Genomic DNA, 25,676 nt, shown 5'->3' on the forward strand with positions numbered 1-25,676 from the left:
ATAACCTACCAAAATAAAATATCAATAACACACTTCCAAAAACCAGTGGAACTAAATCTTAAGCTCTATAGAAAAAAATAGAAAATAAAGATAAAAGAAGGTGACTCCAAGGCCTACAGATGCCGAACATGTATACCTTGAAGTCTCTGTGAAATTAGCTAACAGTCGATCACTAATGTCCGGCATGAGCAGACGTACCTGGATCTGCACAAAAGATGTGTATAAGTGTCGTATGAGTACACCACAATGGCATGCAGTAAGTATCAAGCGTAACCTTGGTAGAGCAGTGATGCGGCCAGGTCAAGACACTTACTAGGCTATAATAAATAGAATGAAAGGAAATAACAAGAAGTAATGGGAAGCGGAGAAATAAGTACTATGAAGCAAGTTAAAAACATAGACTTATGAAAGGATTGTAAGCATAGATATAACATAAAGGAAGCAATTGAAAAGAACCACAATGGTCATATACGGACAATAACTGATAAAACAAAGAAGAAAAACACAACATGAAGTGTTCCCACCAATAACTCTTTGCGACATGAGATAAACAACAAGAATTACAATGAGGTACCGCCTCGTGTACAACAAATATTATGACCGAGGTACCGCCACGTATTCACATTTTTCAATTTCAATCACAATCTTTCCATATACCTCCACCGAGGTACCACCAGTATGACTTTAAATAATGATAATCAATAATGAAAGAGATAACATGTAACAATATCTTCAAACAATGATAAATCAACAATGAAAGAGATAACATGTAACAATAAGAGAGGCAACAAGTTCAACTATAGCTTAAGAGAAAAATATCAAGTAAGGTGTGAACAAGTGTTAACAAAGCCGTTTAAGGCATGTAAGGATAGACCAACACAAATAAGAGTAGATTGACTATGAGAATTTAGAATATGATATGACGATTCAATTAAATCATTGAAAGAGTATAAGTAGCCTAAACCGGTCAAATACCACATATAACCCGTGTTTCCACTCGTCACCTTGCGTACCCGGCTTTCACATAACACAAATGACACAATCAATCCCAAGTCCTAAGGGGTAGTTTCCCCCACACAAAGTTAGGCAAGATGCTTACCTTAACTAGGCTAATTCAACCTTCGGAAATAGATTTTACCCTAAACTACGCCTCCACAAGGCTCAAATCTAACATAAATCGACTTAATATTATCAAACAATGAAAGAGAAATCAATTTCAATAGATAAAGCTATGATCTTTACACTTTTCCCAAAAATTCAACAAAGTCAACCAGAGGCTCGCCTGGTCAAAACCCGGGTCCAAGGGTAGATTCGGACTACCCATAACCCCACGAGTTCATATGTATGAGTAGTTTTAAAATCCGAGTCCAAATCGACTCTCAAAACTCAAATTCTTATTTTTAAAAAACTTGACAAAGTTTCACAAATTTTCACTTTTTTACATGATTTTGATGTTAAAATCTAATATATTTTGATGGAATATAGTTGGAAATAGATTAGAATCACTTACCCAAAGTTTGTATATAAAAATACCCTCTCCAAATCGCCTCTTACCGAGTCTAGGGTTCTAAAATGAGAGAATATGAGATGAAATCCCAAATTTCAGCCCTTTTGATCAGCTGCAGATGTCGCAATTGCGAAGAATGCATTGCAAATGCGTCCAATGACCAACCTACAAGGACATCGCAATTGCGACAAATGGGTTCAAAAATGCAAACCTTATCCCTTCGCAAAAGTCACAGTTTAGTCGCAAATTTGAGCTACCCAAAATCCTAATCCACTTTCAATTGCGAGCCAGGTATCGCAATTACGATACCTGAGGCCCCCTACTAAGATCGCAATTGCGAACCTGGTGTTCGCAAATGCGATACCTGAGGCATTAGAACACCAGATCCTGTATTTCAATTCAAAACCTTCTGAAACATGTCTGAAACTCATCTGAGCCCTCGGAGCTCCAAACCAAACATCAACACAAGTCTAAAAACATCATATGAACTCGCTCGAGCGATAGAAACACAAAAATAACATCTAAAACTATGAATCAAACACTAAAACGCATAAGTTTTAAAGTAAATTTCACGAATCTCTAAAATTGCAACTAAACGTCTGAATCCTAACAATTCCACTCCAAATGATACCAAATTTTGCAGACAAGTTCTAAATAGCATAAAGGAACTATTCCAAGTCCCAAAATCAAATTCCAAACTCGATAGCTAAACGTCAACCTACGGTTAAACCTTTGAACTTCAAATTGCAAAATTTCGGGAAAAAAAAACAAATCAACCTATGGGCTTCCGAAATTTAATTCCGGGCATACGCCCAAGTCCAAAATTGTGATACGAGGCTATCAGAACCATCAAAACACCATTCTGGGGTCAGTTTCACAAAAGTCAAAGTTTGGCCAATATTTCTCATTTAAGCTTCTAAGTCAAGAATCAAAGGGTCCAAATCAACCCGAAAGCTTCCCGGAATAAAACTAATCAATCTTGTAAGTCATAAAACCATAAACACACTTGTGTGAAGCATAAAATGGGGTAACGGGGCACAATTATACTAAACGACCGGTCGGGTCATTACAAGAATGACATTGCCTCCTATATAAAGCCTCATACGAAGCCATCTAGATACTCGACTTATAGTTGTTGATGTAGGCGAACTCTGATAATTTTAGAAATTGATCCCATGATCCTCGGAAATCAATGACACATCCTCGTAACATGTCCTCCAAAATCTGAATAGTGGGCTCGGACTGCCTGTCCGTCTAGGGATGAAATACTCAGCTCAACCTGTGTGCCTAACTCATGTTGCACTGCTCTCCAAAATTACAATTAAAATTGTGTGCCTCGATCCGATTTAATAGATATGAGCACACCATGAAGGCGAACAATATCCCGAATATAAATTCTAGCCATCTACCCTGAATTGTAGGTAGTCATGACCGGAATGAAGCGTGCAGACTTAGTTATTATGTCCACAGTGACCCACACAACATTAAATCTCCTCAAGGTTTGTGGAAGCCCAACTATAAAATCCATAGTGATACGCTCCCACTTCTACTCTGGAATATCAAGCCTCTGAAGCAGACCACCCAGTCTTTGATGCTCGTACTTCACCTGCTAACAGTTTAAACACCGAGCAACAAATTCCACAATAACCTTCTTCATCCTTCGCCACTAATAGTGTTGCCTCAAATAATGGTACATATTTGCGTCCCCCGGATGAATTGAATATCGCAAACTATGAGACTCCTCGAGAATCAACTCTCGCAACCCATCCACATTTGGAACATAGATCTGGCCTTGAAGCATCAATACGCCCATCGTCTACAATAGTCACCTATATAGAATCATCATGCTGCACTGTGTCCCTTAGGACATGCAAGTAGGGATCATCATACTCACGCACCTTGATGCACTCAAATGAGGAAGGCCGCGATACAATACAACCAAGAACCTTTCTAGGCTCTGAAATATCCAACCTCACGAATTGATTGGCAAAAAACTAAAGATCCAATGCTAATGATCTCTGCCCAACTCGGATGTAAGCAAGACTCCCCATACTCTCATCCTTCCTACTTAGAGCATCGGCCACCACATTGGCCTTTCTCGGGTGATAAAGAATGGTAATATCATAGTCCTTTAGTAGCTCTAACCATCTCTATTGTCTCAAGTTTAGATCTTTTTTCTTGAACAATTTCTGTAGACTCTTATGATCTGTGAACACCTTACAAAACATGTCGTAAAGATAATGCCTCCAAATGTTGAGCGCATGAACAATAGATACTAACTCCAAATAATGTACTAGGTAGTTCTTCTCATTGGGATTTGACTGACGCAAAGTATAAGCAATCACTCTACCCTCCTTCATCAACACACATCAAATGCCAATCCATGAAGCATCACAATAGATGGTATAAGAACCTGATCCCGAAGGCAAAATCAAAACTGGAGTTATAGTAAAGGTATTCTTGAGCTTCGGAAAGCTCCTCTCACATGAATCACACCACCTAAATGGGTCACCCTTCTGCATCAATCTAGTCAATAGAGTTGCTATGGATGAAAATCCCTCCACAAATGGCGATAATACCTGTCCAGCCCAAGGAATCTCCATATCTCAGTAGCAGAAGAAGGTCTGGGCCAACTTTGAACTGCCTCAATCTTTTTCGGATCCATCTTAATCCCCTCACTAGACACCACGTGACCCAAGAATGCCATCGAATCTAGACAAAACATGCACTTGGAGAACCTAGAATATAGTTTCTTCACCCTTAAAGTCTAGAGCATGTTCCGCAAGTGCGGCTCATGCTCCTCTCAGGAGTGAGAATACACCAGTATATCATCAATGAAAGCCTTGAAAAAGGAATCCAGCTAAGGCTAAAATATGATATTCATCAAGTGCATAAAAGTTGCTGGGACATTGGTCATCCCAAAAGACATCACCAAGAACTTATAGGGGACATAACGTGTCTTGAAAGACGTCTTAGGAATATCTGAAGCCCTGATCTTCAACTGATGGTACCCGATCTTAAGTCAATCTTCGAGAATAACCTTGCACTCTAAAGCTGATCAAATAAATCATCAATACGCGGTAGTGGGCACATGTTCTTGATAATAACCTTGTTCAACTGCATGTAGTTAATGCACATCATCATGGTACCATTGCACCCCAAAGTGACTCACTATTATTGATGATACCCTTATCAAGCAATTCCGGTAACTACTCATTCAACCCCTTCAACTCTACTAGTTCTATGAGATGTGGTGGAATGGAGATGGGCTGAGTGCCCAACACCAAATCAATACCGAAATCAATATCCATGTAGGGTGGCATGCCTGACAATTTTGCAGGAAACAGATCTAGGAACTCCCTCACTACTATAGCTGACATAACAGTAGGTGTATCAGCACTAACAACTCTCACGAAAGCTAAATACGCCAAACACCCCTTCTCATCCATCCATTGAGCCTTCAAATATGAAATGACTCTACTGGGAGTGTGACCAAGAGAACCTCTCCATTCCAACCTAGGAAACCCCGACATTGCCAACATCATGGTCTTGGCATGACAATCAAGACTAGCATGGTACAGAGATAGGCAATCCATACCTAAAATTATCTTAAAATCAACCATACTAAGCAATAAATGATCAAACCTAGTCTCATAACCCCCAATGGTAACCAAACACAACCGATATGCATGATCCACCACAATAGAATCACCCACCAGTGTAGATAGATGAACAAGCATATCTAAATAATCACATGGTGTATCAAAATAACGAGCAAAACTGGATGACACATAAGAGTAAGTAGAACTAGATTCAAATAACACTGAAGCATCTCTATGGCACACTAAAATAATACATGTGATCACGGGGTCAGAAGCAACTGCCTCTGGCCTAGCTGGAAATGCATAGCAATGAGCATGTCCGCCATTTAACTGACCTTCCCCCTAAGGGCGACCTTGGGCCAACTGAGCCCTATCTCTAACTGGTTGTGCGAGTGGTGTAAATACTAGTGTTGGAACTATAGGCTGCGAGTTATACTTTAGGACCCTACTCTAAATTCTGAGAAAATACCTCTTGAGATGACTCAAGTTTCCACACTCGAAACAACCCCTCCTACGAGGCTACTGATCGTGATAACCCAAATAATTGCATGTGGAACCCTAAGCAGATGGAGCACGGTAAGAACTATGTGTGATAGCGCACTGAATGATGACCAAATTGGGAGAGCACTATATGCACTATGGCTAATTGATGAACCACGAGGAATACGACGAGCTTCCTGAGCGGGCCTTAAAGGACGACCTCTGCTGTAATGTGATAGGCCTCTAGATGAGGCACCACCAAAACTACCTGAACCACGGGGTCTCTTGGCCTCCCGCTCCTCTCACTTAAGCCTATGAAAATACTCAATGCGCCTATCACTCTCAACCACCTTGTCAAACCTAACATCCATCTTAGCCTTTCGAGAAAAACTATAATGTAGACCATAGTTGAGGCCATCAATGAACCTCATGATGTTCTCCCTCTCAGTGGAAACCAACCATATTGCATGACATGCTAACTTTGTGAATCTCATCTCATACTGGGTCACAGTCATATCCTCTTGGCTTAGCTGCTGGTGCAACTCCTCAATACGAATGTATGGAATAAACTTCTCTAGGAAGAGAACTAAGAACTAATACCATGTAAGTGGTGTTGCGCCAGCTGGTCTGCCTGACTCATAGCTGCCACCAGCTGTAGGCTGGCCCTATTAGTTGAAATATAGTAAAGTCAACACCACTATATGAAGAATCTGATGGCACCGATTAAGAAAACCCTGAACATCCTCAGACTCTCCTCTACAGAACTGGGGAGGACGAAGTCTTTGAAATTCCTCCAACCTCTATTACTCCTCTCCAGGAGCAACTGGTGGCTCCATAGGTGCTGCTCTTGCTGTAGTGTGACCCCACCTCTGGTGCCTGCTCACTCGATCTGGCTGAACGTGTCCTCACCATCTATGAGAGAATAAAAGAGTAACGGTTCAAACTTCAAAATTTAAGAAGTCTCCATGGCAAGAATTCAAGAAACTAAAGTTTCGTAGTAGTTCGATAGCCTCTCGAAGAAAAGTACATACGTCTCCCTACCGATCTATAAGACTCTACTAAACTTGCTCATGACCCATAGAGCCTATGAACCTAGGGCTCTGATACCAACTTGTCACAGCCTAAAACCACCAGTTGGTCGTGATGGCACCTAACGCACTTGCTAGGCAAGTCGAACATAACAATAACAGATCATAATAATAGAAATAGCATAAATAGTACAAGTCTAAAGCCAATAACGTAAAATAACTACGTCGAAATACAATAATCCGCCAAAACTGGTAAATACAGTGTCATGTGCTCGAAACAAAAGTACAAGTCTGGAATACAAACAGCAATAATGTCTGAATAAAATAACAGTACTAAAAAGAGAAGAGACATTATGACTGCGATTGAGATACAACTCTTCCTCGTCTCTCGAAGGATAAACTCAACAACAAGTGTCAGCTACTGATGGCTCGGTCCAACACCTGGATCTGCACCATTAAGTGCAGAGTGTAGTATGAGTACAACTGACCCCATGTACTCAGCAAGTATCATAACTAACCTTGACCAGGTAATAGAAGCAAGAATTATTTATGATACTCGCTAATCACCTGTAAAATTCGCAAATCTAACAAGTACAGAACAATAATATGATCAAGTCATGAACCCCAGATAAAACAACCTTGGTGCATACAATAACTTAACATACTCTGCTCAGTCAACAATTTAGAATATAAAGAAGGTATGCAACCAAGGAAATTACAAGTAAAGAAGAAATGCAATAACCAAATCAAACAGTGGCAAGTTTTCCTCATAAATACAATACCCAAACCAAACCACTGATCAACTTTCATCATACCGAGTGTACCCCTTCAAGAGAGAAACATGAGAGGGTGACCCTAGGGAGAAGTATCCTTATCCACACGTGCCATAAATACTAACCGCATGGTGCAGTCACGTGCCAATAATCACAACCACACGGCGTAGTCACGCGCCAATAATCATAACCCGTACAAGGTAGTCACGTGCCAATAATCACAACGCGCATGGCATAGTCACGTGCCAATAATCACAACGTACATGGTGTAGCCATGTGCCAATAGTCACAACCCGCACGGTGTTGTCACATGCCAATAATCACAACCGCACAACGTAGTCATGTGCCAATAATCACAATCTGCACGGCGTAGTCACGTGCTACTAGTTCAATCCATATCACACAAAAGTAGATATACAAGTTTACATGAACAATGGATATTACATTTCATACTCACGGACCGGTATAAGTGACGTGCTAAAGTGTATGCATGTGCTTAGGGTGGTACAATAGCTCCAATCAAGCAATTACATCATAAAGTAGAGTTATTAAGTTCAATCAGGATATTAACCTCTATGTAACCTCAAACATTGTTCAAATGACTCACAAAGGGATACAAATACAAGAAACATCAAAGCTTGAAGCACAGAAATTAATTCAAGGCATAACATAGCCTAAGCACTACCCAGAGCATGAATAATACCCTGGTGCTCGCACATGGTCTCAACCCCTCACATGTGCGCCACCCATAGCACCTAGCTAACAAAAATAACTCAAGAAACTAGTGCCTCAACTATGTTTAGGTAAGATACTTACCACAAGTAAGCTAAATAAGTACTCTAAGAAGTCCTTCCCGCGTGAATCAACCTCCGGAAAACTCGAATCTAGCCAAAATAACTTAGTATTATCAATAAAAGCCATAGAAAATAATTTCAAACAATAAAGCTAAGATCTTGAATCAATTATGCAAAGTCAACCTCGGGCCCACACCCCGTAACCCAAAAAAACTCACAAATCTTGAACGCACATTTCGACGAGTCCAAATATATGTGTTTCATCCAATTAAAACCTCAAATTAACCCTCAAATCATCAATTTTCACTCTCCAAAATCATAGTTCAAAAACCTCTAATCCCACCTTTAATTCACATAAATTAGGTGCAATAATCTATAAATAATCAATATCTAACACAGAATTCAAGTAATGATTACTTACCCCTTTAATTGTGATAAAAACCAATCCAAAATTTGCCTTTTACCGAGCTCCACAACTCAAAATAATGAGAAATAGCCAAAACCCTTCGAAATATAAACCTGTATAGAATTTTTGCATTTGTAGACAATTGACCGCATATGCGATCTCCACTTAAACCCCTGACCTCCAACTTCGGTGGTCCCTCAACAACATTTGCGGTCGCGCTTCTGTGCATCCATCATCCGCATTTGCGATCCCTTCACCTTCAACCCAATTCTTGCATCTGCACCTCTAAGGCCGCACCTGTGGCTCCGCAACTTTGACACGACTTCCACAGATGTGACAACACCGGACTCTGCAGTCTTCTGCAACACCAATCCCAAAATATAACACCGACCTTCTCAAGGTCTCAAATCACACAAAACAACATCGAAACCATGAATGGCACCTCAATTCAAGCATAAGGAACTAATTAAAAATTCTAAATTAAAAACTTACACCAAACAAACCTAAAACCAAAATCTGAACTCTATATCATCAAAGTCAACTCTTGATCAAACCTATGAACTTTCCAAACCTTTAACTTTCCAACTTTGCCAATTCAAGCCAAAACAACCTAGGAACCTCCAAATTCAAACCTGGTCATACCCCTGGGTCTAAATTTACCATACAAATCTATTGGAATCATCAAAACACCAATCTGGAGTCGTCTACATAAAATTCAAACTTCTATTAACTCTTACAACTTACGTCTTCAACGACGGGACTAAGTATCCCAATTCAATCCAAAACTCCCCCGAAACCAAACCAACCATCTATTCAAGTTACATAATCACAAATACACATATATAATTCATCAGCCAGGGGAAAAGGGCTAAAATACTCAAAATGACCAGTCGGGTCATTACAACCTTGTAGCAACCAGGTTTGGATTGTTGTTCCAAGAGTTCGAACAGGTTCATCATGTTATTTGGGACTTGTGTGCAAAATTTGGGATTATTCTGAGTTGGATGGACATGGCTCGGCATGAATTTTGAAATTTGGAAGTTTGACTAGTTTCTTAAGGTTGAATTGAGTTACGATTTGTGATTTTGATGTTCTATTGTTGAGGCCTCGAGTAGGTTCGTGTTATGTTTTGGGACTGGATGGTATGTTTGGACGGGGTCTCGGCGTGGGTGTGTTTTGGATGAGTTTCAAATTATTTTGATCTTGATTGGGAGTTCTGTTACTGGTGTTTTGCACTTGCGGAGGATTGGTCGCAAGTGAGATGTTGCTTCTACATGATCTAATTCGCTTATGCGAAGAGGAGGTGGTCTAGGTTATTATCTCTTTTGCACATGAGGGGGCGCAGGTGCGAGGTCACACATGCGTGTTATGTTTGCAGATGTGAGTTTGAATCATGAGAAGCGAGGTCGCTTTTGCGGAGCTTTTGGCGCAGATGCGAAGGCGCATCTACGAGAGTATAATTGAGTGTTGGCATGAGGTCTTTGTCGTTCAATTGTGATCATATTGTGGCATGAGGTCTTAGCCTTGCAATTGTGATGATAATGTGCCATGATATCTTTGCGGTGCGATTGTGATGATATTGTGGCACGAAGTCTTTGCCATGCGATTGTGATGACAATTTACCGCATATGCGATCTCCAGTTAAACCCCTGACCTCCAGCTTCGGCGGCCCCTTAACAACATTTGCGGTCGCGCTTCTGTGCATCCATCATCCGCATTTGCGGTCCGTTCGCCTTCAGCCCAATTCTTGCATCTGCACCTCTAAGGCCGCACCTGTGGCTCCGCAACTTTGACACGACTTCCACAGATGTGAAAACACCGGACTCTGCAGTCGTCTGCAACACCAATCCCAAAATATAACACCGACCTTCTCAAGGTCTCAAATCACACAAAACAACATCGAAACCATGAATGGCACCTCAATTCAAGCATAAGGAACTAATTAAAAATTCTAAATTAAAAACTTACACCAAACAAACCTAAACAACTCTGACCGACCTCAAAATTTTCATGCAAGTCCCAAATGACACGAAAGACCTATTTTAACTCTTGGAACCAAAATCTGAACTCTATATCATCAAAGGCAACTCTTGATCAAACCTATGAACTTTCCAAACCTTCAACTTTCCAACTTTGCCAATTCAAGCCAAAACAACCTAGGAACCTCCAAATTCAAATCTGGTCATACCCCTGGGTCTACATTTACCATACAAAGCTATTGGAATCATCAAAACACCAATCCGCAGTCGTCTACATAAAATTCAAACTTCTATTAACTCTTAGAACTTACGTCTTCGACGAAGGGACTAAGTATCCCAATTCAATCCAAAACTCCCCCGAAACCAAACCAACCATCTATTCAAGTTACATAATCAAAAATACACATATATAATTCATCAACCAGGGGAAAAGGGCTAAAATACTCAAAATGACCAGTCGGGTCATTACAACCTTGTAGCAACCAGGTTTGGATTGTTGTTCCAAGAGTTCGAACAGGTTCATCAAGTTATTTGGGACTTGTGTGCAAAATTTGGGATTATTTTGAGTTGGATGGACATGGCTCGGCATGAATTTTGAAATTTGGAAGTTTGACTAGTTTCTTAAGGTTGAATTGAGTTACGATTTGTGATTTTGATGTTATATTGTTGAGGCCTCGAGTAGGTTCGTGTTATATTTTAGGACTGGATGGTATGTTTGGATGGGGTCTCGAGGGCGTGGGTGTGTTATGGATGAGTTTCAAATTATTTTGATCTTGATTGGCAGTTCTGTTACTGGTGTTTTGCACCTGCGGAGGATTGGTCGCAAGTGAGATGTTACTTCTACATGATGTAATTCGCTTATGCGAAGAGGAGGTGGTCTAGGTTATTATCGCTTTTGCACATGAGGGGGCGCAGGTGCGAGGTCGCACCTGCGTGTTATGTTTGCAGATGTGAGTTTGAGTCATGAGAAGCGAGGTCGCTTTTGCGGAGCTTTTGGCGCAGATGCGAAGGCGCATCTACGAGAGTATATGCGCACCTGCAGAGCTGTAAATGCAGGGTCGCATGTGCGACACTAATGTTCACAGATGCGGAATCACTGGCAGCTTACTATATTTTGATGGTTGGCTCATATTTCACTAATTTGGGTTCTTGGAGCTCGGTAAGAGGCGATTTTGGAGGAGATTTTCATTACTACTTTGTGGGTAAGTAATTTCTACTTGGATTTGATTACATACATTGAATTCCCAAAGTTTTGCACAGTTCATTGATGAAATTTAAAGGAAAATTGGAGATTTTGGCCTACACTTTAAGAGGGTGTATTTTGGGGGTTTGGGTACAAATTTGCACTTAGTTTTGGAATCTAATCATATATTTGGAATCAACAGGTTGAGGGTCATCGGATATTTGTATTGTTTCGGGGTTTCGGGCATGCGGGTTCAAGGTTGATTCTTGTTGACTTTTGGAGTAGTTTTCAAAGATCAATGCTTTATTGATTCAGACTACTTCCTTTGGCATTGGTTGACTTCCTTGATTGACGTTTGGCTAGATTTGAGCCCGTTAGAGTTGTTTTCTCAAGGAAACACGATTTTGGAGCTTTGGACTAGCCCGGATGAGGTAAGTGTCTTGCCTAGCTTTGATTGAGGAAATTTTTCCTAGTAATTGATATTGTTAACTACATGTGGGGTGGTGTATATATAAGGTGATGAGCGTATATACAGGTGCCATGGGTATTCATGCTCGGGGTGGATTCTAGATTACTCTATGCCTTGTTTGGTTGTGTGTTCAACATGATTCTATATTTTAATCAATTAATTGACTACGTGAGCATGATAAATCATGCTAGACATAATGTAAGGCTAGTAGTATATTATTCTAAACATGATGAACTAATCATTAGATTGAGGCTAAACATGCTACAGACGTAGTCACATGTACGTCATGAACATATATCCATACTTGTTCTTGTGTTGTGCCTTGATTGGGACATGCGCACACTGTGACACATATGTGATCCTTCGTATGACCACTTGAACTTGATTGTACCCATTGATTTAGCCGTAGTCATGATTTATATATTAAACACTCGTCCCCATTTATTATTTTTATATCCTTGTGCATGTTGTTGATAAGTTTTGAGCATGTCCTTGAAGGTAATTTGGAAAATTGCATTGTTATGACTATGGCACATGTGGACATGTGACCAGATTGATTGAGTGTTGGCATGAGGTCTTTGTCGTGCAATTGTGATGATATTGTGGCATGCGGTCTTAGCCTTGCAATTGTGATGATAATGTGCCATGATATCTTTGCGGTGCGATTGTGATGATATTGTGGCACGAAGTCTTTGCCATGCGATTGTGATGACAATTGACCGCATATGCGATCTCCACTTAAACCCCTGACCTCCAGCTTCGGCGGTCCCTCAACAACATTTGCGGTCGCGCTTCTGTGCATCCATCATCCGCATTTGCGGTCCCTTCACCTTCAGCCCAATTCTTGCATCTGCACCTCTAAGGCCGCACATGTGGCTCCGCAACTTTAACACGACTTCCACAGATGTGAAAACACCGGACTCTGCAGTCTTCTGCAACACCAATCCCAAAATATAACACCGACCTTCTCAAGGTCTCAAATCACACAAAACAACATCGAAACCATGAATGGCACCTCAATTCAAGCATAAGGAACTAATTAAAAATTCTAAATTAAAAACTTACACCAAACAAACCTAAACAACTCTGACCGACCTCAAATTTTTCATGCAAGTCCTAAATGACACGAAAGACCTATTTTAACTCTTGGAACCAAAATCCGAACTCTATATCAACAAAGTCAACTCTTGATCAAACTTATGAACTTTCCAAACCTTCAACTTTCTAACTTTGCCAATTCAAGCCAAAACAACCTAGGAACCTCCAAATTCAAATCTGGTCATACCCCTGGGTCTAAATTTACCATACAAAGCTATTCGAATCATCAAAACACCAATCTGGAGTCGTCTACATAAAATTCAAACTTCTATTAACTCTTAGAACTTACGTCTTCAACGAAGGGACTAAGTATCCCAATTCAATCCAAAACTCCCCCGAAACCAAACCAACCATCTATTCAAGTTACATAATCCACTACTAGAACACATTAAAATGTGTAAATACTTTGTCCAGAAGAGGATATCCTTTATCGTCAGCTGGAACTTTATCAAAGTAGAATTTGACAGAATCAAATATCTGTCCAAAGAAGTTAAGATCAAAGGGTGAGTAAACAGTAAATATGTATAGCAGGATACAATACCTTAATCTCTTAGATCATGAGGTTTCTCAGTTTAAGTACCGAGGTAGCAATGAACCCCTTCGGAACCTGAGCTAGTCCAGAAGGAACAGTCTGGGCTGGAACCTCCTCATCAAGCTCTATCTGAGGCTCCACTGCTGGGGCTGCTGCTTGGGTTCTAGGTTGCGCCCTACCCCTGCCTCTACCTCTGGCACGGCCTCTGCCTCGACTTCTGCCCCGCGTAGGAGCTGCCACTGGAGGCTCTAGCTGCTGCTCAGCTGAGGAAGCGGTACGTATTCTCTCCATCTGCGAGAGAATAAGAGTAGAAGAGTTCAATCAGCATTGAGAAAGCAAAATTGCACGACGGAGAAGAAAAGAAGTGAAACTTGTTCCTAAACTTTATAGCCTCTGGAAGATAAGCAAAGACGTCTCGCTTCGTGATGGGCTTGTCGCGTTCACGAAGGGTAACGCCCCCATCGCTTCGTGTTTGCGAAGAAGAAATCTTCAGCTGCCCAGTTTACTCTTCGTGTTCGCGAGAGTACCTTCGCGAACGCGAAGAAGGACATTCCAGAACACCTGCTGCAGCAAAATACCAGATTTCCAAAGTCCAAAACATCCCGTGGCCTATCCGAAACTCACCCGAGCCCTCGGGGCTCCAAACCAAACATGCACACAAGTCTAAAAATATCATACGAACTTGCTCGCGCGATCAAATCGCCAAAATAACACCTAGAACTACGAATTTAGCACCAAATCAAATGAAATTCTCAAGAACACTTTAAAATTCATATCTTCACAACTGGACGTCTTAATCACGTCAAATCAACTCCGTTTCTCACCAAATTTCACAGACAAGTCTTAAATATTATAATGAACCTGTACCGGGTTCCGAAACTAGAATACGGACCCGGCACTAACAATGCCAAACATCAATCAATTCTTAAAAATAATTAATTTTCAGACTTTTAATTTTCATCAAAAATTTATAACTTGAGCTAGGGACCACCGAATTTGATTTTGGGCATACACCCAGGTCGCATAATTCGACATGAGCCCACTGGGACCGTCAAAATACGGATCTGGGCCCATTTACCAAAAATATTGACCGAAATCAACTAAAATTAACTTTTAAGGTATAAATTCTCATTTTCATCAATTTTTAACATAAAATCTTTTCGGAAACCTACCCGGACTGCGCACGCAAATCAAGGAGGGTAAAAATGAGCTTTTAAAGGTTTAAGAGCGCAGATTCGAGTTCTAAAATATAAGATGACCTTTTGGGTCATCACATCATCCCTCCAATCCCTGGGACACCCCCTGCCCCACCTCATTCCTACCACCACCACCCAATCCCCACCCGTCATCCCATCCCATAGTGTTTGCCTAAGTTATATATTTTCTACTCATTAATTTAACACGAAAAAAATATTTTTCATTCACCACATAAACATGGAAAATTAAGTGATAAAAATAATTATTTTCAAGGAAAATATTATCCAAAAATAACGTTTTTCTTCCTACCAAACACACCTTCCCCGTCTTCATACTCCATACAATCATCACTCGTGACCAATGGGTTCAATTATTGGGTTTGAAGTTACTAATAAGGAGGCATTTGTTTGAAACTTCTTCTTTCTTTTTTTTTTCTTTTTTTTGGTTTTGCAAACTCAAACATAGTTTGCAAATACTCAACAACTGAGTTATTGTTAGATAACAATATTGTTAGATAACAAACAAATGAAAATTATTGTTAGATAACAATATTTCATCCTGAACAATAGACATCTTCTAAAATACTCCATATATTTTATGTTTCTTGAGTATATTTGTGGTGCGGTACAATTAATTATATCTTAGACGAGTCCATTCATGATAAAACAGAACCTAGATTTTCTTACTTTGTTATGTTTGTCTACAGCCCTTAACTGTGCCGTTAATCACAAATGATTAAACCATTTTTTATTAATGAATAACTTGTAAAGACCATGATCAGAGGTGGACACAGGTTTTGAGTGTAGCCGGGGCACCATTACCAACATAAATATGCCAATTAGTTGCGACAAAGTTTGGTGCACAACTCTTATAAAACATTGCTGAAGTGAACGTTGAAGGCAAAGGAATTTTTGGAGTTTTTCTATTATTATTTTTTGGGGAAAATTTGCTGAATTTGTTTTTTTTATACTGGTCGAGAAAATTTGATACCTATAAACTTAGTTATCACGATATAAAGGGTGATTTGCTAGTGATATACCAATGGAGGTTTGTCTAAATTTAATTAATTTTTTTTTCTTTTTTAGTGGTTATTATCTTGTATTTATCTTTGTTTTAGAGGAAATAATAATTTGGATGTTTCTAATTTTTGCAAAACCCTTGTTGGTTCAGTTCAAATGCTAAAATTTGTCACAGATGTCAATTATTGGCTAGTTCCGCATCCGAGCTTCAAAGAGGAGTGAAGTGGGGATGCGAAACATCCAGGGCCGCATTCAAAACCCAAAATCTGGGCCTATAAATACAAGGTCGGGTAAAGAGGGTATTTTGTGTATTTGCGGGTTAGGGTTCTTGAAGTGAAGGGGCGATTTTGAGCTCAAATCAAGTCCAATCGACCAAGGTAAGTTTTTAATGATGTTTTGGATTGATTATTACTCAATATACATGAGTTCTAACATCATTCTTACATCCAAATACAAGATTTCATCATCAAATCCTCAAGAACACAAAATCACCAAAGTTGTGATTTTTCAAGATTGATCTACTAGAGGTAATTTCAATGCTTCAAACTCGTTTATTATGAGTCGTTAGAAGTATTTGAAGCATTTGTTACAAGTTTTAATGGTTGAAAGATTGGATTATAAAACTCTAGTTCATGGCATGAATGGTACTTTTGAGAAAATAAGAGAAAAGATGAATGGTAATCTTGGCGATGAAATTTATGAATACAATGAATCTATGGGATTTGTTACTAATATTGGTCTCATTGGATATTGTTACTGTAGATTGAAGTTGATTAGTGTAGTGCATCGTTGTAGTATCATTAAGGGAAGAATTTGAGGTATGTTGGCTAAACTATTGTTTAAGAATTAGAATTCCCAATGTCCTTGTAAGTCTGAGATGTTGATTATAAATGGAGTATTCCGATAAGTTCTGTGATGAAGATATATGTTCAATTGTTATGGTCCCACCACCCGCATACATTGGGGTGAGGCGGCATAGCCACTTTGTGTTGGTATTGGTATCGTCGATGCATTTCCACCCGCATACATTGGGGTGAGGTGGCATAAACACTTTGTGTAGGTTCTTGGTACTGTTGTTATATATCCACCTGTATATATTGGGGTGAGGCGGCAGGGCCGCTTGATTAGAGTTGTGGTATTGTATGTACACCTCCACCTGCATACATCGGGTGAGGCGGCGGGGCCGCTTTGTGTGAAGATGGTTACATAGGACTTCATCTTAAATCCTATAAATGTTATTGATAGCTTTTAATAAGCTTTTTATGGTTTAATCGGTTATCTATATTATTCTATTGTTGCACTGGTTCATCATATTCATCTTGTATTTCTGAATTCTTAAATTAGTGTTTAGTTTTCATACTATTACTATTCGACAGTACTAACGTCCCTTTTGCTGGGGGCGCTGCATCTTTAAATGGATGCAAGTGGTTCCACAATAGGAGACATTGATCAGTGATTGCAACACACCTTCTTCCCAGCTGACTTGGTGAGCCCCACTTCATTCAAGGGTCATGAATCCTTTGTACTTTGTGTATATTGTTTGGGGTATAGCCAGGGCCATATTGTCGGCATTATCATTGTACTCTTTTTTATCTATAGAGGCTTTGTAGACATAGTGTGGGTTGTGTACTGGTGCTGGGGAAGACAAAATATGTTATGTTATGGTTGTGTTACTTGTCCATTGAGACTTTAAAATGATGAAGCTATTGGAAATGAATCGCTATTGTAGACGTGAATACCATTTTGTCTAATTAATGAAAATAGGTATTATCTCCATCTGTGGATGAGTTTGGGTAGAATAAAATCTAACAATCTTGCTCAGTCGAGTTCACTCAGTTGAGCGCCGGTCGCGCTCCTCGGTTTTGGGGCGTGACAAACTTGGTATCAGAGCCTAAGGTTTTAAAGTGTCCTAGGATGTCTCGGAGCCGTGTCTAGTAGAGTCCTTATTATCGGTGTGTTGTCGACCACATCTATAATTAGGATGGTACATGGGCATTTAGGAATAATACCCTTCTTTGATATTCTGAATCGTGCGATGAAACTGGTTGTGAAATTGTTCTTCCTCCAACTCGTGCGTTGAGGTTCAAGCTAAGTTTAAATGTTCTTTTGGTTTGTTCCAAGTAATGTTGTCATGTGACATGATGAAAGGGTAAAGGTCTGAATATTAAACAGATGTCACATGTATCATGTTGAATGAATAGTATGACCATATGAGACAAGTATATAGTACCATGAGCATACTTTATATGAGAAGAGTACTAGAAGTGATTACTCACCTCCAAAGAGTCATTGACGTGATAAATGAGACCTAAGCTTAACTAGTACATGTGGATAGTGTGGGAACCATGCGTATCATTCAAAGATGTAAATTTATTACATAGGCACGTAATATATGAAAGGCATGGCCTAGAGAGTAATGATAAATGTGTAGGTCTCGCACGGGAGACAAGAAGTTATGAAAGGAGAGTCAATTGAACCCATAATGAGAAGACCCTAGCACTAGGAATGTTACCAAAAAATCCAAGGAATGTGAAAAGTTGTGTTACACTCCAAAAATGATATTGACACGAAGGATTTGGATCCTAGGTCTGCGTGGCTGAATAAGAGTAGAGAACTTATGAGGTTAATACCATGGGGACATAAAGCTCCCTAATAGTCAATCATATATGGAAGGACTAGAGATGCGAAACATATGTCCTTCAAATATGCTAAATTCAAGACTTGTGTCGAAATATGAAACATTCACCCCAGGTGGGGAGGGAAGGACCATGTTGAGGCTACTTAAGAGCAATAAAACGAGAGTAGGGTCATGTAGCTCTGATGTTTGGATATTTTGTTGAAGATATGTGTAGTTTAGAAAAGTGGTAAGGGATAACGTGATTCTCTGAAAGGAAATGCAAAAGATAAACCACTAGTACAAAAATAATGTGGAAGGTTAAGAAATGTAAATTATTCGTACGTGGCAATATACATGACAAGGTCAACGATACTAGAAACTAAGAGTAAGATTTTCAAAAGGGTTTTATACTTGTTAGAGAGTTAGGGACAATGGAACCCAAGGAATTACTACATATCAAATGTGAAAGGCTTGCGAGTTCTTAGAATGAGTTAATCACGGATTTGTGATTTAGCTAAAGTTCGAAGGCTTTAGGAAAGACAGAACGAGTAGGAGAGATAAATGTGATGTTATAATAACCTAAGAGTGCATCGGAACTTGATGGAGAATATCTTAAGAATCTTACAAGAAAGGAAGTGTTAAGTGATACACGGATGAACACACTTTCCCACGGATATCCCAACAAGTGTCGAGAGGCGAGCAGGATGAATTCCCAACTAAGGGAAAAGACCACATAACATATGGAAGAACGCATGGCTATTCACTAACTAGGAAGAATGAGGCGAGAAGAATTGGAAGAGAAATCTAATATAGATGTTCCACTAATGATGAAATATGGCAATATGGTGATTTATGCCTCTAGGCAACTCAAGAATCATGAGAAGAACTATTCAACACATGATTTAGAACTTGCAGCAGTGGTATTTACATTGAAAATTTGGTGTCATTATTTATATGGGGTCCATGTTGATATATTCACTGACCATAAGAGTCTTCAATATATTTTCAAGTAGAAGGAATAGAATTTGAGGCAGAGAAGATGGCTTGAGTTACACAAGGACTATGACATTGATATTCTATATCATCCGGAAAAGGCCAATGTTGTGGCTAATGCTCTTAGCCGGAAATCTATGGGTAGGTTGGCTCACTTGGAGGCATATCAAAGGCCATTAGCCAAGGAAGTTCACCGATTGGCTAGTTTGGGAGTTCGTCTTGAGGACTCTTGTGAAGGAGAGGTAATTGTGCAAAATAGGGCTGAATCATCGCATGTTGTGGAAGTCAAAGAGAAGCAATATAACGATCCATTGTTGGTGAAGTTGAAAGAAGGGATTCATAAACATAAGACCATGGCCTTTTCTCTTAGCATGGATGATGGTACACTAAGGTACCAAGGGCGACTTTGTGTTCCAAATGTGGATGGTCTCCGGGAAAGAATTATGACTGAAGCTCACACTTCTAGGTATTATGTGCACCCAGGTTTTACGAAAAAGTATCATGATCTTAAGGAAGTTTATTGGTGGAATGATATGAAGAGGAATGTGGCCGATTTTGTGGCAAGATGTCCAAATTGTCAGCAAGTGAAGGCCGAACTCCAAAGGCTCGGTGGGTTGGCCCAGAACATAGAAATTCCAATGTGGAAGTGGGAAATGATTAATATGGACTTTGTGGTAGGATTACCGCGCACTCCGCGCAAGTTTGACTCAATTTGGGTGATTGTGGATCGACTCATGAAATTAGCACACTTTTTGCAGGTTAAGTCTACCGACACAGTAGAGCGGTATGCTCAGTTGTATATCAACGAAATAGTTAGGTTGCATGGAACCCCAGTTTCCATCATATCTGATCGAGGAGCACAATTTACTGCTAATATTTGGAGGAAATTTCATCAAGGTTTGGGCACTCATGTAAATCTTAGTACAGCCTTTCACCCGTAGACTGACGGGCAGGCAGAGCGGACTATTCAAACACTTGAGGATTTGTTGCGCGCTTGTGTTATAAACTTGAAAAGTAACTGGGATGATCATTTACCACTCATAGAATTTTCATATAACAATAGCTATCATGCTAGCATGCAAATGGCACCATTCGAGGCTTTATATGGTAGGAGATGTAGATCTCCCATTGGGTGGTTCAAAATTGGAGAAGATATTTGATAGGGCCGGACCTTGTGCATCAGGCTATGGAAAAAGTTAAAATCATTAAGGAGAGGTTGAAGACTGCTCAGAGTCGTCAGAAATCCTATTCGGATGTTCGTCGTAGAGATTTGGAGTTCCAAGAAGATGATTGGGTATTCTTGAAAGTTTCCCCCATGAAGGGTGTAATGCGATTTGGTAAGAAAGGAAAATTGAGTCCGAGGTATGTCGAACCGTACTAAATCATTCAGAGGATCGGTGAAGTGGCATACAAGCTTGAACTACCACCTGAGATGTCATTAGTACACCCGGTGTTTCATGTGTCTATGTTAAAGAAAGTAGTTGGAGATCCGACACTCATTGTTCCGGTTGAGACTATTGAGGTAAATGAGAAATTTACTTACGAAGAAATTCTAGTTTCTATTATTGATCGGCAAGTCCGAAAGTTGAGAAATAAAGAAATTACATCTGGAAAAGTGTTATAGCGAAACCTACACCTGGAAGAGGCTACTTGGGAGGCCGAGGAGGAAACGAAGAAAAAATATCCATATTTGTTTGAATAGCCATGTATTTATAAAGTTGTGATCTATGAATAATATTCTAACAGTTGCTTTCTATGAATTTTGTATCATTTGAACAATTGGCGTTAAGGGTGTTCCTTTCCGGATATATATTGCTTATGAGGCCACAGTTGGTGTTGTTTTGTATGATGTTATGTCATTGAATTATATATATGTTGTTAGGATTGGTTTCTGGGGTTCTCTGGCAGGTGGACAGGCCCAGTTACAGGTGAAACTCTGCCGAAATTGTTACGAATTTGTAAAGATAGCCAAATTTTAAGGGCGATAAGTAAGTTGAAATTTTGGAAAGGAAGTATAAGATCGATGTAGTCATACGTTCCTATGTATAATGGTTGGAGGTATAAGAATAACTCTATTCTTAGAAGTGACTTGTGAAACATTCAAGGATGAATGTTCTTAAGTGGGGGAGAATGTAACACCCCGGAAAGTTTCAAAGTACTTAAGAGCTATTAAGAAAGTCGATGTGCGCTAATTATATTATTTTGTGTGAAGATGAGGTATATTAATAGGATTGATATCAATTGGATATGATAATAAGTGTACGAGTCATATTATAAGTGATGTGGAGTCTAGGGAGAGACCTAAGTCCAAGTCAAGTTGGAAATTTCATGATAGACTAAAGTTCCAAATGAGTACACACAAAACCAAAATTTGGACAGGCATATCTATATATATGTAAATAGTTAGGTGATTTATGACCTATTGAATTAAAGGTATTTGAGTCTAGGTTCTAAATCTTCAAACCGTTTGTCATTTGGACATTCCTACAAGAAGTTATGACCAAATTACCACAGGCTGGCAGAGGAGCCTGCGGATGCAAAACATCCGAGGCCACATCCGAAAGAGAGGCTGGCAGTGAAGTGATGCCATAGCGTCCAGGTCCGCATTCGAGCTTCAAAGAGGAGTGAAGTGGGGATGCGAAGCATCCAGGGCCACATCCAAAAACCAGAAATTTGGGCCTATAAATACAAGGTCGGTTAAAGAGGGTATTTTGTGTATTTGGGGTTTAGGGTTCTTGAAGTTCATGGAATGAATAGTACTTTTGAGAAAATAAGAGAGAAGATGAATGGTAATCTTGGCGATGAAATTTATGAATACAATGAATCTATGGGATTTTTTACTAATATTGGTCTCATTGGATGTTGTTATTATAGATTGAAGTTGATTAGTGCAGTGCATCGTTGTAGTATCATTAAGGGAAGAATTTGAGGTATGTTGGCTAAACTCTTCCTTAAGAATTGGAATTCCCTATATCCTTGTAAGTCCGAGATGTTAATTATAAATGGAGTATTCCGATAAGTTCTGTGATGAAGATATATGTTCAATTTTTGTTCCAAATGCTATTATCATATTGCATTATAAATTGAGGATGTGTCCCAAACTATGGATTATGTATCCACATGTTATTATTTTTAGTCGTGATTTATGTGAACGTTATTATGCCAAGTTGTGTAGATATTGTGATTGTGATACACCTCCACCCGCATACATTGGGGTGAGGCGGCATGACCGCTTTGTGTGGGGATTATGGTATAGAGATTGTGATTGTGATACACCTCCACCCGTAGATATATTAGGGTAAGGCGGCATGATCGTTTTGTGTATGGATTATGGTATTGTGGGACTGCACCTCCACCCGCTTACATTGGGGTGAGGCTGTACGACCACTTTGTGTATACTTTTGGTATTGTTGTGGCACCACCACCCGCATACATTAGGGTAAGGCGGAATAGCCGCTTTGTGTTGGTATTGGTATCATCGATGCATTTCCACCCGCATACATTGGGGTGAGGCGGCATAGACGCTTTGTATAGGTTCTTGATACTGTGGTTATACATCCACCCGCATACATTGGTGTGAGGCGGCATGGCCGCTTTATTATAGTTGTGGTATTGTACGTACACCTCCACCTATATACATTGGGTGAGGCGGCGGGGCCGCTTTGTGTGAAGATGGTTACAGAGGACCTCATCTTAAATCCTATAAATGTTATTGATAGCTTTTAATAAGCTTGCTATGGTTTAATAGGTTATCTATATTATTCTATTGCTGCACTGGTTCATCATATTCATCTTGTATTTCTGAATTCTTAAATTAGTGTTTAGTTTTCATACTAGTACTATTAGACGGTACTAACGTCCCTTTTGCCGGGGACGCCCCCATCTTTAAATGGATGCAGGTGGTTCCACAGCAGGAGACATTGATCACTGATAGCAGCACACCTTCTTCCTAGCTGAGTTGGTGAGCCCCACCTTATTTCGGGGTCATGAATCCTTTGTACTTTGTGTATTTTGTTTGAGGTATAGCCGGGGCCTTGTTGCCGGCATTATCATTGTACTCTTTTTATCTATAGAGGCTCTGTAGATATAGTGTGGGTTGTGTATTGGTGCTGGGGAAGACAAAATATGTTATGTTGTGGTTGTATTACTTGTCCATTGAGACTTTAAAAATGATGAAGCTATTGGAAATGAATTGCTATTGTAGACGTGAACACCATTTTGTCTAATTAATGAAAATAGGTATTATCTCCATTTGTGGATGAGTTTGGGTATAATGAAATCTAACAGGCTTGCTCAGTCGGGTTCACTCGGTTGAGCGCCGATCGCGCTCCTCGATTTTGGGGCATGACAGCTTAAACCCACGATAACGCATATACACTCGTCACCTTGCATATACTTCGTCCCCACACATAAATCACGTAGCAGATAGACCAAATAAGTCCTAATTACCTCAGGTTAAGGTTAACCATGATACTAACCTCTTTGCGGAACACAATCAACAATCAACCACGGCTTTTTCTTTAGAACAAGCTTCCAAACCAGCAAATCGAATCTAGCTAAATATCGTCCAAACAACTCAAAATAAGCTTTAGCAACTACCCACGAATGGAAAAAGTTCAATCTTGATCATAATCAAAAAGGTCAACAAAAAGTTAGCCCGGGCCTACTAGGTAGAAATTCGAGATTAGGACTAAATCCTAATTACCCATTCACCCTGAGCCAGGATATGTGATTTGTTTTGAAATCTGACCTCAATTTGAGGTCTAAATCTCCATTTTATAAAATTCCTAAATTCTACCTGAAACCCCCAATTTCGACTTTGCAATTCATAAATTTGATGATAAAATTCACGAAAAGGTAACTGAAATTGATTGAAAACAAGTTAAAGTTGCATACCAATGAATTTGGGAAGAAATTCCTCTTCAAAAATGGCCTTTATGGAGTTTAGGGTTCAAAAATAGTGTAAAATGTGCTAAGTCCCAAATTTTCAAACTTTTACCCAGCTGCATATGTCGCAATTGTGAAATCTTGTTCGCAATTGCGACTATCGCAAAAGAAAACAACTGTTCGCAAAAGCAAACAGCTTCTCAGCCATGCAGCTATTGCAAATGCGACATAACCTTCGCATTTAAGAAAGGTCCCCTTCATCACAAATGCGGACTAAGCTTCACATTTGCGAAGCTGCCTAACCCTTGTTCATTGGTGCAATTGCGACTAAGGTATCGCAAATGCAACCACGCTCCTTTCGCAAAAGCGACTGTGTCTTCGCAAAAGCAAAGCTACCTATTCCCAGTCCCACTTCGCATTTGCGAGCCTAAAATCTAAAATGTGAGGCTTGCAATTGTGATCAGGTCTTCGCAAATGCGAGACCTGCAAGTTCACACCAACAGCAGTTATGCATTAGCTAATCCAAAATCATCCGATACACACCTGAAACACAACTGAGCCCCTTGGGCTCAAATATGAACAACCACAAAATTTTAATACTATCATACAGACTCGCTCGCAACCCCAAATCATAAAAATAACATAAAATATCAAGAATCGATCATCAAAACTCAAGATTTTCAACTTAAAAGCTCATTTTTTTAACTTTTCACATAATGCGCCGAAACGGATTTGGGTCACCCAGGACTCCAACCAAACATGTGTTCAAGTACATAAACATCATAGGAACCCACTAGAATTATCAAAACTATCCGAGGTTGTTTACGATAAACTTTGACCGTGGTTAACTCAAGTCATTTTTAAAGCCAAAAATGAGATTTTCTTTAAAATTTAACATATAAGCTTTCAGAAAAACCACACGGACCATGCACGCAAGTCATATCTCATCAAATAAAGCTACAGAAGGTCTTGTAACATAGAAACAGGAGCTAGTTGTCATGCCCCAAACTTGGGGGCGAGACCGGCACCCGGTGCCTCACCTATCCTTGCATACCAACTTGCGACTAAGGGATTCTGAACATATAATGTCATACTGTGGCCATGGGCCATAT

This window comes from Nicotiana tomentosiformis, chromosome 9, assembly GCF_000390325.3.
Source record: "Nicotiana tomentosiformis chromosome 9, ASM39032v3, whole genome shotgun sequence".
Taxonomy (NCBI): Eukaryota; Viridiplantae; Streptophyta; class Magnoliopsida; order Solanales; family Solanaceae; genus Nicotiana; species Nicotiana tomentosiformis.